Genomic DNA, 19,458 nt, shown 5'->3' with positions numbered 1-19,458 from the left:
CTATTTAAGTAAGGCAAATGGAAATCCGGGTTTCACACATAAAGTATAATTGATTAGTTTTTTTGCTGAATCTAAAGTCTAAGATCGTAAGGTTTATTATATTCCAATGGTAGCAACAAACACAAAGTTGTCTACAATCAAACAACTCACATGAACCTTTCCTAAAGGCTTTCAAAGTGGTAGAAAATAGACAATCTATTCAATACATTTCTAGTATTACTTCAATTAGTAAAACAAATTGAAACCACCCCCCACACACACTAATTCGAGTATCTTCCAAGTGATATCTACCTCCACCCCCTCCAAATCTACTTTAATTTGAAGTTTCTTAATTTGGAATTTCCCACTTAAAGAACCTAAAAAATCCAAATAAAATCTCTCACTTCTATGTAAGCCATGGTTGAGAAAAAAAAAAGTTCATATTTAGAAACTTCTATAATTAACTATACCAATAGAACTTTCCATCTAAAAAAACAATGAACGATTTCTGAGTTTAAGGAACCATAGCGGCAGTCTCCTTCAAATTTTATAATATTTAAAAGTAAAAATAAAGACGAAGTGGAAGTTAAACTCCAAGACTTACAAATTAAGTGTAGTGTACAATAGAGGACCTCCATATCGCACTTAACTCTGATGCACCTCCACATCATACTTAACTCTGAGACAAGATAGCCAATGGAGATAAATTTTGATAAATAAAATATATTATGAATTATGTTTATCTCCTAAACTTAAAGAAAACATTACACAAGATGCAAAATAAAAAAATCAAAACAATGAAGGTGGCAAAAACAAATAGAAAAGAAGAAGACAACAAGGTGAAGTTAGGTTGTAATGGAGCCCATTTGGAATCTAAAAATTGTAGATGGCTAAAATGACAACATTTTTTCTTAAGTAATAAATCTGAGCATCGAATGGGGGAGCATCAAGTGGGTGAGCATCGAGTAGGTGAACATCAAGTGGGGGATCGAGGATCGAGTTCTAGACCAGATCAAGACTTGGATCGAGTTCGATCGAGGATTCAGTTCTGAACCGGATCGAGTTCTAGACTGGATCGAGTTTTGGACTAGATCAAGACTTGGATTGTAACGACCTGACACCCTAGGACTTAAGTTAGGCCATTATTAAACACATGCATGCATGCACTCGATGTTCACTTACTCGATGCTCCCCCACTCAATGTTTAGATTTATTGCTTAAGAAAAATTGGATCGAGTTCTGGACCGGATCAAGACTTGGATCGAGTTCGATCGAGGATTCAGTTCTGAACCGAATCGAGTTCTAGACTGGATTGAGTTTTGGACTAGATCAAGACTTGGATTTTGACCTGACACCCTAGGACTTAAGTTAGGCCATTATTAAACACATGCATGCATGAAACTTAAAACGACATCCTTTTTATAGAAAAATAAATGCTAAATAAATAAGGTAACTTAAAAGATCTTCATTAAATCCAAATAATAAATTCAAATATTTAAAGTCAAAGGATAAGGTACCCATAAATCACAAATGATAATAAATAGGTCTGAAAACAAATCTTAACAGTAAGTTTCAAACGTCAAAACTGAAAGTAAAAAATGAAATGAAATCTAAATATCATGAGCGGAAGAATAAAATAGGTCCCAATGGCTCGTTCATGGATTTCTCTTGTCATTCGTCGGTGCGTCCCTGCCCTTACCTAAAACAAAAACATGAGAAAGGGTGAGTATAAAATACTCAGTAAGTAACCCTACTATTGGGGTCAGGCTAGGCATCTATGTCCTCTAGATGCCTACCTCTGGTGGAACATATAAACTTCTCTAGTCCTCATAGGACATATACATACATGAATAGCTGAAGTTCATCCTAATGTAGTTAAGTATACCCACTACCTCTAGTAAGTCCCGTAGGACCCACAACCTCTGGTGAACCCCGAAGGAGGCACCACCTTTAGTGAATCCCGAAGGAAACATAACCTCTGGTGAATCCCTAAGGAAGGCACCACCTCTATTGAATCCCGGAGGAAACACAATCTCTGGTGAATCCTGAAGGAAAGCACCACCTCTAGTGAATCCCGAGGAAACACAACCTCTGGTGGATCTTGAAAAAAACCACTACCTCTAGTGAATCCCGAAGGACACACAACCTCTAGTGGACATCTAATCAGTGAGGATACTATCATGATCCCAACATCACAAGTATCATAACATGGTTCTATAACATACATATACATCTCATCATCATGGTTCTATAACATACATATAGATTTCATCATCATAGCTTTATAACATACATATACATCTCATCATCCTCAGATTCAGCAGGATCTCCAAGAATAATAATATACTCAATCATCCTAGCATTCAAACATCTCTATGTGCATCGAGTCTTTTAAATCCTCATGCCAGCAAGACATACATAAACATTAAACCATCAATATATCCTCAGTAAACCATAATTATCAATACCCGACTCTAGTCTTTTCAAACCTCAGTCAATGAAGACTTACATAAATATCATGCTAACTAATAATCCTCAATAAATCATAGTTCTCATTTTCTGGCAATAGGACAGTCTTAGTAGTAAGATTACTTACCTCGAATTACACGACGAAATTATCTCAAGAAATTTCTCCCGCCTTAGACAAGCCCAAGATTTAACTTAAGGACAACATAATTTTAACATCAGTCTTTACCAACACTTCCAAACTAAAATCCATTACTCTACTCCAAAACTCTTACCCAAACGTCTAAAGAAACGACCTCGAACGAGTTGGACAAGGAACCAAAATTCTCGAAACTTGATTCTAGCATCAAGAGATCAGGAACAAGCCAAATCTTAAATCAAAATTCAATGGTTTTTCAGAACCTCCAAAAAACCCATAAAAAGTAGCACAATCTTACCTAAGGCCCAAAATTCTTGCGACTGGCCACGGGTTCCGATTGCTGTGATGGGCTGAAGAAGAGATCACTAGCCAGGTGTGACAAGCGAAGCGAGGACGGCTGAAGTGGTGGTGTGCTTCGACGGAGATGGCAAAGACTGATAGCGCCACACGGTTGGGGCGGAGTAGATCTGGGCAGCAGCTACGGTGGATGGTCGACGAGCATAAATGGACGACCCAGTCGGCGACTGGATCTCGCAAGGACAGACGAGCGGCGAAGGTCTCTTGCGCGGCACGACTAGGTAGACAAAACAACACGAATGTGAGCGGCTGGGTGTCACGACTATGCAGATGCGAGCGATTGGGTTTCTGCAGAGGCGCGACACACGATCGGCGTTTAGCTTCCGATCAGGGCGGCGGCTGAAGGCTAGGCGGTGTGGTGGAGGCATACGGCGGCTAGGGTCTCGGCTGGAGAGAAAACACGAGGGGAGGGGGGGTTTCAGTGGAAGAAGAAAGTGGGAAGGGATGAGAAAATAAATAAAAATAAATAAACTAAAACAATATAATATATTTATTTTATTTTATTCTATTATATTGTATTTCTTCCCTTCAACACTTATTCATTTTTTCTTTTTTTTTTTTCCCCCAATAACTTCCAATTCAAAACTCAGCAACTTTTCCCCAAAATGACTTCAATTTTTGACAATAACTCCAAAATTAAGTTCAGGTGAAAAAAGTATAAATTTCACAATTTTCTCTAATTAAACAATTAAATTAAAACATCCTTTTATTAGTGATTACAACTTAGTAATCCAATTAAATTTCCAAAATTCAAAAAATGTTCTTGAATATTACAAAAATACTGAAATTACATTACAAACAAAATTCAGGATATTACATGGATCGAGTTCTAGCATAAAATTTTTAGACTAGAGTTACAGAATCATCAACCATCAGAGGAAACAAAACCCAATACATAATTGCATTCCATTTAATTAGCTCAATCTCCTTCAAGTAAAGAAACTATTATCGAATAGCAACCAAACACAAACAGTAATAAATTGCCAATGGAAAAATGCAAAAAGAAAAATACAAAATCAAATAAAAAAGAAAATGAAAATGGATCTAAGGATGAATAACAATAGTAACAATGAAAATGGATTTAAGGATGAGTAACAGTAGTAACAAAATTAAATGATATTCAAGATCAACTAACAAGACTCAAAGGAAACCAAAACCTTACCCATTGCTTAACACTGGAACTGGCGACGATTGTGACCTCTGTGAAAGGGCGGTGCGGAGAGTCAGCCGATGAAGAGTCACTGGCAACGATGAAGTGTGACAGAGGTGATGAAGAGTCAACCAATAGACTATGCACATTTTAGGGCATAAAGATAAGAGAGGTGAGAACGATAGAAATTAAAGAGAGGATCGAGAGTATATGAGAAAAAAAAATAAAACCACACTCACCAAAGTTGCTGCATCGACGGAGACGAAGGAAAATCAGCCATCGACGGTAAAATGCGGGCATACATTTTAGGGCATTGTGCGGAGTTGAGAATGATAAAGAGAGGAGTGAGAACGATATGGGTTTTAAGTGCTAAAATTTATTATTTGAGAAAATAAGGGTTGAGATTTGAGAGAAAGAAGATTGGGATTTTGTGTAGAGAGACGAAGAGAGGAAAGAAGAGAAATAGAGAAAAGGAAAATATGGGTTTTATGTGTTTGAAGAAGGGGTTAAGTGCGCGACCCCCAAAATTTTGTGTATTTGGGCGAATAACTACAAATTTTGAGCGCACCACCAACATTTGATTTTTAACATTTTCCTTTTTTTTTCCTTTCTTTCTTTTTTAGAGTTTTTATAGCTTATTTTTAAAAAGGCTATGTCTAAGAGCTATAATAAGTCATATTTGTTGTAGTGAAAATTCAAATTAAATGTAATTAGAGTGTTTATTAATGCTGATTTCTTCAGTTGCTTGCTTTTTTATCCTATCACGAACCCTAATTTGTAAAATACTCAATGGGAGGAAAATTATATTTGATATACATTTACTCTCACGTTCTTCGTTAAGAGTTTAAACCATGAGATCCATACTCGGTCTCATGGTTCCCAGGTGTATCCTCCCTTCGGAAGATGTTTGTATGGGTCAATATCAAAGTGAATCGAGAGAGTGTTTATAGTAAGTGGGAGAAGGATATGTGTCACCCTTTAAACCTACAAGGAGGTGTGACCATAGTAGTTACCAACCCTCTTTCTGGTACTTTGTGCCTACTGACCTGCTTAACCTGACTTAGAACCTTAAAATGCACAGACACATAGACACACACACACACACATATATATATATGTATGTATGCTCAATCATCAACTTGAGAACAAATGACACTCATTAAAACGAGTTATACATTACTCTTCAATAATACAACTTATACACTTTACATAAGCAGAAAGCCCACCAAACTGAATTAGTCCCTACAAGACATAATACATATACTTATTACAAAACATTCACATAAACTTCTAATATTTTGGTCTTGAGTGGCAGAGCAACAACAGAGTCGTCTTCTGGGGAGTGACCGCTACCTGTGGAGAAAACATTTAAACAGGGTAAGCTGAAAGCCCAATGAGTGACTAACCATTGAACATAAAAGACATATACATCAATTATGTCTAACAAGGAGATCATGAAATGAAAAGCGTTGCTAAGAATGAGAAATTAACCAAGCAAGTAATTACATAACACTCTTCCTACTAGAGTTTAACCATAACAAGGTGTCATAAGCCTAAACTCTGGGAGACCCATAGGCCTCATCTTCCACATTAAATATCTTTACAAGAAAGTGACTCCTATGGTCTGCTCTTATACATAACCTTACTAAACCTCAACCTGGTTGGGGGAGGGACCCTCCGACCTAACTACCACTATTACCTTAGTTGAGGTGTGTCACTTATGACCATCACTTAAACCATTAACTGTAGCTTATCGTACAGCTTCATAACACTTGAAGCATAGGCATGATAACATTCTGTGGATACTTCCTGAACCTTAGTTGAGAATGAGCATTCATCGCTCAAGCCTTAATGTCTATATCACTCTAAGAGACCCATAATTTGGCTTCTGTTACTAAAACATGGCCTGAGAGACTCACACATCGACCTCTCACTTATGGCCCAAGAGACCCATACTTGGGCCTCTTTTTCCAAACCTTTTATGTGCATGTGGAGTCATTAAGTATCGACAACACCGTAGGTACTTCCTGGACACCTTCCATGCCTTCATTGTTTGACTAACTAAAGACATATCCTTTATAAACCATCCAAAACATAGCCTTACACTTAGTATTTTGGGAAACTTAGCTACAGTCCTTAGAATGCATGCTTCACATAGGATACCTTATACAATAAGGCTATCATGTCACCTCGGCATGTGATCAACCAAACACATACTTGAGGAAGATGCTAAGCAACCTCATGTGGCTTATTTGCTTGGGACCTATGAACTTATCAACAATTATCCACGAGAGACATAGTTCATCCCCCCTTATAGTCCATGCTAACACAAAGCTAGCTCAACACATAACATTCTTCATTAATAAGTTTTACTAAAACTTGACTTCATCTCTTGGGATGTGGATCCTCTATCCATCACTTTCCTAGTCATATTGACCCTACGTGTACATAGTTAGGATTCTATCGTCAATCGTCTCTAAGCTCGGTTACCACTTCGAGGTATTGAGCTAAATATACTTTACTAGGAGTCCTTAACCTAGACCCCTCACTTAGCTTGTCTTATAGACCCAACTTTCCCTTAGCCTACGTTAACCATTCAGATTCTGTCTAGGGCAACGTACCTCATAAGCATTAGACACTAATTATTTAGAACATCTTGCCCGAACCATAACTGTCCATACTCTATAAGTTATTAATCTATAAAACATTCATAAACATAAGCAAGGTAAATAGCTAGGTGAACATTTGAGGTCGACTACCAATAAGTGACTTTTCATAAAGCATGACTTGCTAAATCATCCACAACGTTTGTAAGCATTAGAGTCATTCACTAATCCTTGGGCTTGGTTCTTCCTAAGCTTTGTAGGCCTTTCCAATGGATGTAGTTCCTACACATAAAAGAATAAGAGTTTAGTTGTTACTTGACTTCCCTTTTGAGACTACTCTTTAACTAAGCTCATACTGGGCAATGGATTGCTCAATTGTCCACATTTTTCAGATTCATCTTCTAACGTAAATAACTTGAAAACTAGAACCTATTTCATGAAAGTTCCTTTTCCAAACATGTCCATAATTTCGTTACCAACATTACCTCAAATTTTTAGCATGAAACTTCTTGTGGTTTAACCTAGGCCCTCAAATTTTTCCCGATGGCCCTAACTCTAACTTTCTGCTTGAGTAAAGATTTTAGGGTTACTTCCCAATATATATATATATAACTTGAAACCTAGACCTTTTCTTGCCAAGGTTCCTTCTACAAACTTACTTGAAAAGAAGTCCATGAGATTACCTTAAAGTTTCTTTGTCGAGTGCCTGGAAAAGCTCAAAAAATAACCTCCGACTTCTTGTTCCTTCTCTGACCTTCTTTTCGGTGAGATCTCCCTTCCAAAGGCTCGATTTCAGCAACTAGACTCGACAAGCTTTCTAATGGTTCCAAGTTCGCCTGGTTTTCTCGAGTGGAACGTCTAAAACGAACTCTTGAAGTCCTCTTTCTTTTTATACTAATGTTCAACCCTTCAACTGAAATCTCCTTAAGCTACCTCACCCATTAATAAAGATCAAGGGTTGAGATTAAGCCATCTGTCCATATAACTAAAAGAGAGGTTTGAAACTAAATGTTTAAATATGAGTGTTTTGAGCAACTCGTTACTCGCTGGGGAAACTTGATGGAAAGATGTCCTTACTTGACAGACAATTCCAGGGCTCTCTGTCAAATACTCGATGGGAGGACTCGCTACTCAATGGGGAACTCGACGCTGGGAGCTCGCTCGGCACGCACCCTTACTCGATGCTCGAACTCGATACGTGAGCCTTCCTCACTCATCGTCAACACTCGCCTCTTTCCTCGCTCACATATACTTGACACTCGGCAACATCTACTCGATGCTCGACCCTTCTTAATTACTCATACTCGAAGCTCGCCTTCTTTTCGCTCACTTATCCTTGACGCTCGGCAACATCTACTTGATGCTTACTTGGCGCTTACTCTATGTTCAAGTATCCTTCAGTTCCTTCAACACTTAGCCAAAAATTCCCCTTGTAAAGCCCGTATGATATGTAATGAGAGCTAGGTTCCCTTACTTAACCATTTTTCTCCTGTTTGCCAAAATTCATCTTTTACTTTGGGATGTACAAATCCAATCTAACTTAGATGCTTAACCCAACATTTTTCTTAACTTAACGATAAACATAGTATAAAAGGGAAAAGTAAGGTGCAGGTCTTACAATATGTGTCAACATTCCTATGGTTTCCTTCATTAGTTTGCAAAGTGAGATTTCATACTTGGCCTCGTGATGCACTGAGCGCATCTTCCCTACGGAAGGTGTTTGTACCAATATGATAGGGTCGCCTTAGTTTTTGCACCAATGTAAAGCCCGTATGATAGGGTCGCCTTAGTTTTTGCACCAATATGAGCTTTTTTGGTTGAGGTTGATACCCTAAATCTCGTGGTCTTGTAGTTTGTAATTGTATTGTACAAAAAATTTATTTATCTAATAAAATAAGAAGTATTTTATTCAACATTTAGTTGCATCAACCCACAAAAACCAATAAACTAAGATCCAAAGCTATCTTCTGCAACTTAAATATGTATGTGGAGACATGTAGGTGGATCATGTTTAAGTGATAACTTAAATGGTCTGTAGTAGATGGATAAGGCTGGGTACCTTATCCTAGTGACACTATGAATACAGTCTGCATTGTAGTTGTTACAGTTGTTATAAAGTGCTACAAATGATCTGATCCTAATCATTCATGTGGAGACATGTGAGCGAAGGTATTGTATAAAAGAGTTCGTACAATACCAGAATATGAAATGAATAGTCTCTCTATATAACACAGTTGCTAGAGGAGACTTACATTTCACTAGCATGACCATAAGTGACTTGACATGAATCCCGAGTGAGTTGTGAAATCCTACCTATGAAGGCGGTCCTTTGATCTGCATGGGTGAGAGTGACCTATTTCACTGACTCAATATGTCTACTATTTTAGGGATTTGTTTGATTGGGTAGCTGGGAATACAGCTACATAAGAAGGAATTCCCTCATTCCCTATTGCTAGAGTAAATAGAGAAATTGCACCCTTAGGGGCTGATTTTGGGGCTTAAACAATGTGACATCATATAGTGCGAAGAGTACAATCATAGTGGTACTTAAGGAGTAACTTATTGTTCATTAAAGGGATTGGTGGTACTTAAGGAGTTAAATGTAACTATAGGGGCAAAACGATAATTTTGGCCTAACTATACTTACAAGCAATTTGTGAAGGGTCAACGCACTGTCAATTAGTTATATCCAATGAAAATAGAAATATATCTATAGTGCGAAGAGTACAATCATCGGTCTTTAGTGGAGTGACTGATAGTTAATAGAAGTTGGTTAATTTAATTAAGGAGTTTAATTAATTAATCAAATATCATTGGAGTTTCAATCTACAGGTTCATAAAGTCCTCTCATTAACACAATTGGGATTAATGAGAATCGATTGTTCAAATTAATAGAGAAAATTAATTAGATAAGATATAATTAATATAAAATTAATTATATGAGATATAATTAATAGAATGTATATGATACATTATAATATAACGTTTTGTTTGAGAGAAAATAAATATTTGAATATGATTCAAATATTAATTATATAAATGTGATTCATATAGACACTATAGGTTAAAATTAATATGAATGTAAACCATATTAAATACTATAGGTTAAATGAGAGAATATTAAACAATAGATTATATTATATGTGATATAATATAAATTATAGCTTATATGTTATATATATATATATATATATATATATATATATGTATGTATATATATTGTTGGGAATGATGTCCTAAATCTCCTTATAATCATGTAGTTTGTAAACGTTGTATAAACATATTGTTGTTAATAAAATAAATGTTATTTTATCAACATATACTCAATCCAATAAACTAAGATCCGAGGTTATTTCATGTAATTTAAACAAGTATATAGAGAGACACAAGTGGAGCTTGTTTAAACAATAACCTAAACGATCTGTAGTAGATGGATAAGACTTGGATAAGGCTGAGTACCTTATCCTGGTGACACTACAGATATAACCCAGGTATTACAGGTGTTGTAAAGTGCTGCAAATGATCTGATCTTGATCATTCACGTGGAGATATGCGAGTGAGGGTATCCTATACAAAGAGTTTGTATAAGACTGGACCACGAAATGATTAGTCTCTTTATATAGCATCGTTAATAATAGAGACTTACATTTCACTAAGATGATCATAGGTGACATGACCTGAATCCTGAGTGAGTTGTGAACTCCTGCTCATGAAGGCGATCCTTTGATTGGTGAGAATGGCCAGATTGCCAACTCAACAAGCTTACCATTTTGGGGATTCGTCTGACTAGAGAGTTGGGAACACAACTACATAAGACAAAATTCACTCCTTCCCCGATGGAGAGGCAAGTAGATAAATTGTTCCCTTAAAGGCTGATTCCGGGTTTTGAACATAATGGCCATATCCTCTCCTGGCCCGAGAGAGACTTGGTCATATTGAGACTATGACTTATTGTTCATTTGAGCAATCAATGGTACTTTAGGAGTTAAATGTAGCTATAGGAGCAAAACGGTATTTTGGCCCAACTATACTTACGAGCAATTTGTGAAGGATAATTGTGCTGTTGATTGGTTATATCCAATGGACATAGAAATTTATCCATAGTGCGAAAAGTGCAGCTATCGATCTTTAGTGGAGTGACCAACAATTAACGGATGTTAGGTAATTTAATTAAAGAGTTTAATTAATTATCCGAGTACTCTTGGAGCTTCAATCAATATGTCCATAAGGTCTCATTTGTAGCTCAACAAGGATTTAATTGAGATTTAGTCTTTGGATTAATTTGAAGTGTTCAAATTAATTGAGGGAATTAATTATATATGATATAATTAATTCTAATATATTCGATACATTATAATTGAAAGAAATTTAAATATGATTCACATATCAATTATATGAATAAGATTCATGTAATTAAATATAAATATGATTTATATTGAGTTGAATTAAATATTTGGATATGATTTAAATATCATTTATATGGATGAGATTCATATGAGTGGATTAAATATAAATGTAATTTATATTAAATGCCATGTATAGTTGAGAGAATAAAATCTATAGTTTATGTTGTATTTGATGCAATATAAAACTATAGGTTATATGTTATATTTGATATAACATATAGTATATATATTTATAATAAAGTAGTTATTATATATTTATTCTATTTTATTAATTTGATTGAAAATCATAAAAGGGGAAGGAGTTATAACTCCTTCCCCCCATTCTCTCAAGTTAACTTACATGGGATTCAAGAAGTTGAATTAATCATCATCTTCCTTAATTCTCTAAGAGGAGAAGTGATCTCTCTAAGAAAAAACTCATAGAGAAAAAAAATTCTTCTCTTCTCTCTCCCTCTCTCCATTTACTTTCTCTCTTCCAAGGATTCAAACAAATCCCATAACTCTTGCTTGAATCCTCTATCCCAAGAGAATACAGAGGGTTCTCGAGTGGTGGTGTCTGTTCTTGAAGAAGAAGATCTGCGTAGAGAAGGGGTTCCATTCTTGGCTTGTATGAGGGATTTCTTGAAGAAAGGATTCTTCAAAGGTAAGGGTTTCTGAAACCCTTGGTATTTATTTTATAGCATGCTGTAATTTTAAGTAAATGGATATCTTGTTGTTTTACTGTAAAACTTTATATTCAATAAAAAAAAATTGAATTTGGGACGATCTTTGGATTCGTTCAAAGGATTTATATATATATATATAAAATTAATTAAACTGTTTTTTAATTAATCAATTATAAGGGAGGGAGCTATTTGATAACTCCCCTCCCCCCCCCCCCCCCCCCCCCCCCCTATTTCTCTCTTTTACGTGTGTAAGTGGGATGGAGAGGTTGGAGATTTTATTCTTTTCTTCTTGCATTCTCACGTGAACACAAAATACGAAAGAAGAACTCTCTATGCAATTGTTACTCTCAAGCAAAATCAATTCCCTTCCACCCTTCCAAAGATTAATATCTTAAGCCTACATACTCTCAAAGATTCTCTACCCTTCGAGAATAACAAGGTTTCCAAGTGGGTGTGTCCAGTTTTGGTTGCTGTGATCATGAGTTCGTGGGAGAAGGATCTGTACGTGAATTAGAAAGTAACGTGAAGAGATTTGGTCTTCAAGGGTGAGTATTCTTCATCATGTATTTCCTCTTCAATTTATGTATTACCTCTTCAATTTATGTATTAATAGCATGCTTAATTAGATTGTAAAAATCCTTGTTTCCGTCCTCTGTATAATTGTATGTTCTGTAAAATTGAAATTGGGACTTTGATGCTTCCACGATGCGTATTCGCATACTCTTTCAGTTGGCATCAGAGCAAGGTTTGAGTCCCAGTTTTAATTTTTGAACAAAATTCAGAGTACTGGTGGATTTATGATTCTATATTGATGAATGTTGAATTGACTTTAGATGTTTCGATGTTTTTGGGACTGACCGTTTAGAATTATATTGCATTTTATGATTTGATATGTAAACGACCCGTTGTTTTGGGCGTAATTAATTGATATTGAATATGTAATTCAAAGTTCGGGTCGTTTGTGATTGTTTTTTGACATCGGTTTGGTGGAAAACGGAGCAAAATTGGAGATTTTTGGCTGATCGGGTGAGTAGAGTAGGCTTATTACCTTAGAGCGTAAGGCTGCAACGTAACGACGCTTACCTTACGCTGCAAGGTAGTAAGCATAGCTTCGTTACACTCCAACCGCAACATAGTATTATGTTACAACTAGCAAAAAGCTAGCGTAACGATGCTGCTATCGTGCGTCATTATGCTCTGGACATGGGCATGCATGCGCGAGACTGGTCCAGAATGGCAGTTCGTGGCTTTTAGTGGTTCGAGCGACGATTCTTCTTCTTCTTCTTTTTTTAAAAATTTATTATTTGTAATGATTATGGATTTTATTTTTTTGTTTGATTAATTAAATTAATATAATTGTTATATTAATTTAATTAATGTCTTAGGAAGCCAATTCTAGTCCAAATTGTGGCTTTTAATTATGCATGTGATGTATGGTTATTTTTATTGTTATATATGCCATAATGTATGTCATATAGAAAAATCCCACCATAGGATATATATTTGTTCATACATCATTTTTAATATAAATGTTACATAATAAAATTGCATGATACATTAAGCATACTTATGCATCATATTGTATAAATGTTATAAAGTATGATTGTATGCATAAATAATATTTTCATGCATCATTTATATTATAAATGTTATAATATATAGTTTAGATGTATCATGTATGGATGAATGTTGTTTATTTTTTCATTACTCAATGCACTGTTGATTGGTTATATCCAATGAACACATAAATTTATCTATAGTGCAAAGGTGCAGTTGTTATTCTTTAGTGGAGTAACCGACAGTTAATGGAAGTTGATTAATTCAATTAAAAAGTTAACTGATTAATCAAGTACCATTGGAGCTTTAATCTATAGGTTCATAAATCCCCTCATTAGCTCAATTGAGATTATTGAGAATCAAATTAATTCTAGATTAATTTGAATTGTTCAAATTAATAGAGGAAATTAATTATATGAGAGACAATAAATATTTAAACATGATTCAAATATCAATTATATGAATGTGATTCATGTAAACATTATAGTTTAAAATTAATATGAATGTGATTCATATAGATATTATAGGTTAAATGAGAAAATATTAAACTATAGATTATATGTTATATTAGATATAACAAATGGTTTTATTATATATATATATATTAGCCAAGTTATTTTTCTAATTAATTAGTTATAATGGAAGGAATTATTTGATAACTCCCCCCCTACATGTTGAGTGGGATGGAGAGATTGAGAATTTTATTCTCTTCTTCTTGCATTGTCACGTATAACACAGAATACGAAGGAAGAATCTTTATACAATTTTTACTCTCAAGTAAAATCAATTCTCTTCTTCCCTTCCAAAGATTAATACCTTAAGCCTACACACTCTAAGAGATTCTCTACCCTTTAAGAATAATGAGGTTTTCGAGTTGTGGTGTTCGGTTTTGGGTTGTTGTGATCGTGAGTTCGTGGGAGAAGGAACTGTACGTAATTATATCTTATGTAATTAATTATTAATTTGAACAATTTAAATTAATCCAAATTAATTCGATTCTCTTTAATCCCAATTGAGCTAACGAAGGGACCTTATGGACCTATAGGTTGAAGGTCCAATGGTACTTGATTAATTAATTAAACTTTTTAATTGAATTAATCAACTTTCATTAATTGTCGATTACTCCATTAAAGACTGACAACTGCACATTCTCACTATAGATAAATTTATGTGTTCATTGGATATAACCAATCAACAGTGCATTGACCATTCACAAATTGCTCGTAATTATAGTTGGGACAAAATTACCGTTTTGTCCCTATAGTTACATCTATCTCTTTAATTACCACTGATCTCTCTAATGAACAATAAGTTATAATCTAACTATAATTGCCTCTTGGGCTAGGCGAGGGTGTGGTTCCACATTGTTCACGCCCCAAAATCAGCCCTTAAGAGAGCAATTTCTCTACTTATCCTAAGAATAGGGAATAAGTGAATTCCTTCTTGTAAAGCCGCGTTCTCAGCTCCCCAATTAGACAAATCCCTAAAATGATAGACATATTGAGTCGGCGAAATTGGTTATTCTCAACCATACAAATCAAAGGATTACCTTCATATGCAAGAGTTAACAACTCAATTAGGATTTAGGTCAAGTCACCTATGGTCATCTTGATGAAATGTAATTCTCTACTAACAATAGTGTTATATAGAGAGACTATTCATTTTGTGGTCTGGTCTTATAAAAACTTTTTGTATAGAATACCTTCGCTCCCATGTCTCCATATGAATGATCAAGATTAGATTATTTATAGCACTTTACAACAACTGTAACAACTACAAAGCGGGTCGTCTTCGTAGTGTCACTACCCAACTTTATCCATCTACTACAAACCGTTTAGGTTATTACTTAAATCTGATCCACCTATATGTCTCTACATACATGTTTACGTTACAAAAGGTAACTCTGGATCTTAGTTTATTGGTTTTCCTGGGTTGATGCAACTAAATGTCAAATAAAATACCTTTTATATTATAAGATAAATAAAGTATTTGAATAATACAATTACAAACTATAAAACCACGAGATTTAGGGCATTAACCCAACAATCTCCCACTTATCCTAAAGCTAGTGGAGTGTACATAATAAAAGTACAAACCAATACATAATATAAAAAAATAATAATAATAAATTAGGGCATATAATACACGCCTAATAAAATCTTCCACTTGCCTTAGATTAGGTATGACTTGTTTCATAGACCCAAACTCTCTAGAATAACCCTAAACACCTTAGCCATGAGAACCTTTGTAATCGGATCAACAATATTATGCTCTGAAGCGATCTTGTCACATCCCTTCGATGCACAATCTCCCAAATTAGGTGATACTTGCGCTCAATATGCTTTCCACGCTTGTGGCTCTTGGGCTCCTTGGAATTAACCACGATACCACTATTATCATAATAAATAGTGATGGACCTTGACATATTTGGAACAACTTCCAGGTCAGTTAAGAATTTCCTGAGCCAAACAGCCTCATTGGCAGCATTACAAGCTGCTACATATTCCGCCTCTATGGTGGAGTCAGTGATACACCCCTGCTTGGTTCTTCTCTAGACTATAACTTCTCCATTAAGAATAAACACTAATCTTGAAGTGGATTTCCTAAAGTTCTATTAGTCTGAAAATCAGAGTCAGTGTATCCTATAAGGATCAAATCCTTAAACCTATACACGAGCATGTAGTCCTTCGTTATCCTAAGATACTTGAGGATGGTTTTAACAACGGTCCAGTGATCTCTTAATTAGACTAATACCTATTGACTGTCTCTATTACAGAGCAAATATTAGTTTAGTACTTAACATTGCATATATCATACTGCCAACAGCCGAGGCATAGGGGATTCGTCTCATCTCCTCAACTTATTGAGGTGTCTTAAGACAATATTCCTTGGACAAGACAACTCCATACCTGAAAGTAGTAAACCTTTTTTAAAAATTTTGTATCGAATACTTGGCAAGCAGCTTGTTATGACAATGAGTCAAAGCCAACGATTTGCTCTTACTATCCTTAAAGATCTTAATACTAAGTACAAACTGCACCTCTCCCAAAATTTTCATTTGGAATTGGGGCACTAACCACCATTTTATGTTAGTTAGTGGACCTACATCATTCCTACTGAGTAGAATATCGTCTACATATAACACTAAAAAAGCCACTAAATTTTTGATGATTTTCTTGTATACACAAGGTTCATCAACATTGTGATCAAAGCCATAAGACTTGGTTGTAGTATCAAACTTAATATTCCAGGATCGAGAAGCTTGTTTCAGTCTATAAATGAACCAATTGAGCTTGAAAACCTTTTTCTCTTGACCTTGGGTTATGAATCCCTCTAGTTGTTACATATAGATGGTATCCTCAAGATTTCCTTTCTGAAAGGCAGTTTTGACATCCATTTTCCAAATTTCATAGTTATAATACGCGACAATGGACAGGAGTATCCAAATAGACTTTAACATGGTAACAGGTGAGAAAGTATCTTCATAGTCAACTTCCTCAACCTGGGTATAACCCTTTGCCACTGGTCTAGCCTTGAAGGTTTGCACCTTACCATCCACCCCCTTTTTTCTCTTATAGATCCATCTGCAATCTATAGGCTTTACTCCATCAGGTTGGTCCATAAGAACCCAGACTAAATTGAAGTACATGGACTCCATTTTGAGATCCATAGCTTTGATTCATTCATCTATATCTACCTCATCCATTGTCTGTTTATAAGACAATGGATTCTAAACTTCCCCATCAAATATGACGATTAGGGTTTCTGTTAAACCCATATAACAAACAAGTGGGTTGGTAACCCTCCCACTATGTCAAGGCTCCCTCAAAAGTTGAGGTGAATGTGACCTACTAGATGAACCAACATCAACAACTTTTGTTAATGTATTAGTCTATTTAACAACTCTTCTTGAAGTTTCAATGGTTTCACCGAAGAGTTTATTTAATGCTATCTTACTTTGTGCTCTTTGATGTGGCACTCTTCTAAAAATGTAGCATTTGTCGATACCAACACTTTATTATCTTTAGGATCCTAGAAGTAACCACCTCTCGTTCCTTTGGGTAGCCTACAAATAGGCATAATTTTGAACGTGGTTCTAATTTCTTAGGATTAGCCACAAACACTTGTGTTGGGCAACCCCAAATCTTGAAATTGCGTGAACTACCTTTGCGACCATTCTGTAATTTCAAAGGTGTTTCATAAACACTTTTGGATGGAACACAATTCAAAATATAGGTTGTAGTCTGTAGTGTATAACCCGAAAACAAATCAGGTGCGTGAGTGTAACTCATTATAGACCGAACCATATCCAACAAAGTTCGATTTCTCTGTTCTGATACACCATTCTGTTGAAGTGTACCAGGTACTGAGAGTTGGAATACAATTCCATATTCCATCAAATAGGCTTGGAATTTCAAATCTATATACTTTCTACCTCGATCAGACTGAAAGCTATTTATTGTTTTACCTAATAAATTTTCAACTTCGGCCTTATACTCCTTGAACTTTTTAAGGGCTTCAGACTTATGTTGCATTAAGTAAACATACCCATATCTTCAATAATCATAAAAAAAGGTGATGAAATATTCAAACCCTCCCTTGCCTTAACATTCATAAGACCACAGAGATCCAAATATACAAGTTCTAAGGGTTCTTTGGCCCTGTGGTATTTTCTAATAAAAAGTCTCTTAGTCATTTTTTCTTCAAGGCATGATTCACATACTGGTATTAAATTTTCTTCTAACTCACTTAAAAGTTCATTCTTAACCAACCTCTCAATCCTATTGAGATTTATGTTACCTATTCTTAGCCTCCAAAGTTGGGCATTTTCTTTAGGAGAAACTTTGTGTCTTTTGTTTTGAGTTACAACAGTTCTAAACAATTCAATATGAAGGAGGACCTTTGATGCTAATGGCCTTAACACATAAAAGTTACTCTTTAACTTTGCAGAACAAATTTCAACACCATTTTTGTAAATAAATGCTTTATTCACATTAAAACTCAAAGTGTACGATTGCATTAATAAACATTTTACAAAAATTAAGTTCCTTTTTAAATTAGAAACTACATAAACATTATCTAATAAAAGATAAGATTTCTGTAAACAAAGATGGAGTCCCCCCACTGCCACAGTTGAGACGACATGTTCTAACCCACAACGTCATCTCATCAGTCTCCAGCTACCTCCAGGAACTAATTCCCTGAAATGAAGAACAAACATGGTTAGTGGCTCTTGAATCATTTATCTAGGCAGAATCATCATTCTTTAATAAACAAGTTTTCAACATGAGTAAATTATACTTACCTTGCTTGACCTTCTTCATTTCTGCCAAATATTTGGGACAACTCCTCATCCAGTGTTCTTCCTGGTTCTAATGGAAACAGATTCCTTTTGAAGCCCTAGCCTTCTTGCCTTTTGGAGTAGTAGCGAGTTAGTTTTCCCTTGATCTCCTTTCTCATTCTTCCACTTTTTGGTGCCGGAAGAAGATAGTGCAGACTTCATTTCAGAGGTCAAATCTGATGGAATACACAAACATGTAGCGGAAACAAACAGAATCAATAAGCACTCTAATTACATTTAATTTGAGTTCTAAAGCATGAATATTCAAGTGGGTTTCAAGTTACATACCTTTCTTGATGAAATCTTCAAATCTAAGTTGCTCTTCACTCCAATTCAGCTCCAAATTAGTCCGTGAACTACTAAGAGGTCTTCTCTACTATTCTCAACCTTAAATTTGAATGATGGAACTCAAATTTGAGTGAATTTTTGTAAGTGTTTTTGTGGGTTTGAAGAGGAAGAAGAAGATGAACCAGAAACTAATTTTCCAGCCTTCAATCAAATTACTTCATCTTAGAGAAATGGAGGTGTTTTATTACTAATCAACATGCAGGCAATCTTTAAAACTTCAATGCCAGCAGCTCCTTCAATTAATTAGTAATTAAAATCAATTATTAAATTTGGTGTGATTGTGCATGAAAAACACCTCATGTTTGGAGGTGAAAGTGGGAAAAACCCACTTTGTTATTATTCCATTTAATTTCAAATTGCCAATTTTTTTAATTAATTAAAATTTGATTTAATCAATTCACAATTTGATTAAACCAAAATCCAATTTCTCAAATTGAATTAAAA

General features: G+C 35.2%; 1 long non-coding RNA gene across 1 annotated transcript; it reads right to left on the bottom strand.

The window, feature by feature from the left end:
• Window positions 1-971: 971 nt before the first annotated feature.
• LOC150034143 (uncharacterized) lies at window positions 972-3,402 on the bottom strand. Its single transcript, XR_016531845.1, has 2 exons — window positions 2,883-3,402; window positions 972-2,785 (listed from the first exon to the last, which is right to left on the bottom strand). It is a non-coding gene; the product is annotated as an uncharacterized LOC150034143 (long non-coding RNA).
• Window positions 3,403-19,458: the final 16,056 nt, after the last annotated feature.

This window comes from Benincasa hispida, chromosome 9, assembly GCF_027475165.1.
Source record: "Benincasa hispida cultivar pf3 chromosome 9, pf3_genome.v1.1, whole genome shotgun sequence".
Classification (NCBI taxonomy): domain Eukaryota; kingdom Viridiplantae; phylum Streptophyta; class Magnoliopsida; order Cucurbitales; family Cucurbitaceae; genus Benincasa; species Benincasa hispida.
This window is presented reverse-complemented; position numbering and strand designations above follow the sequence as displayed.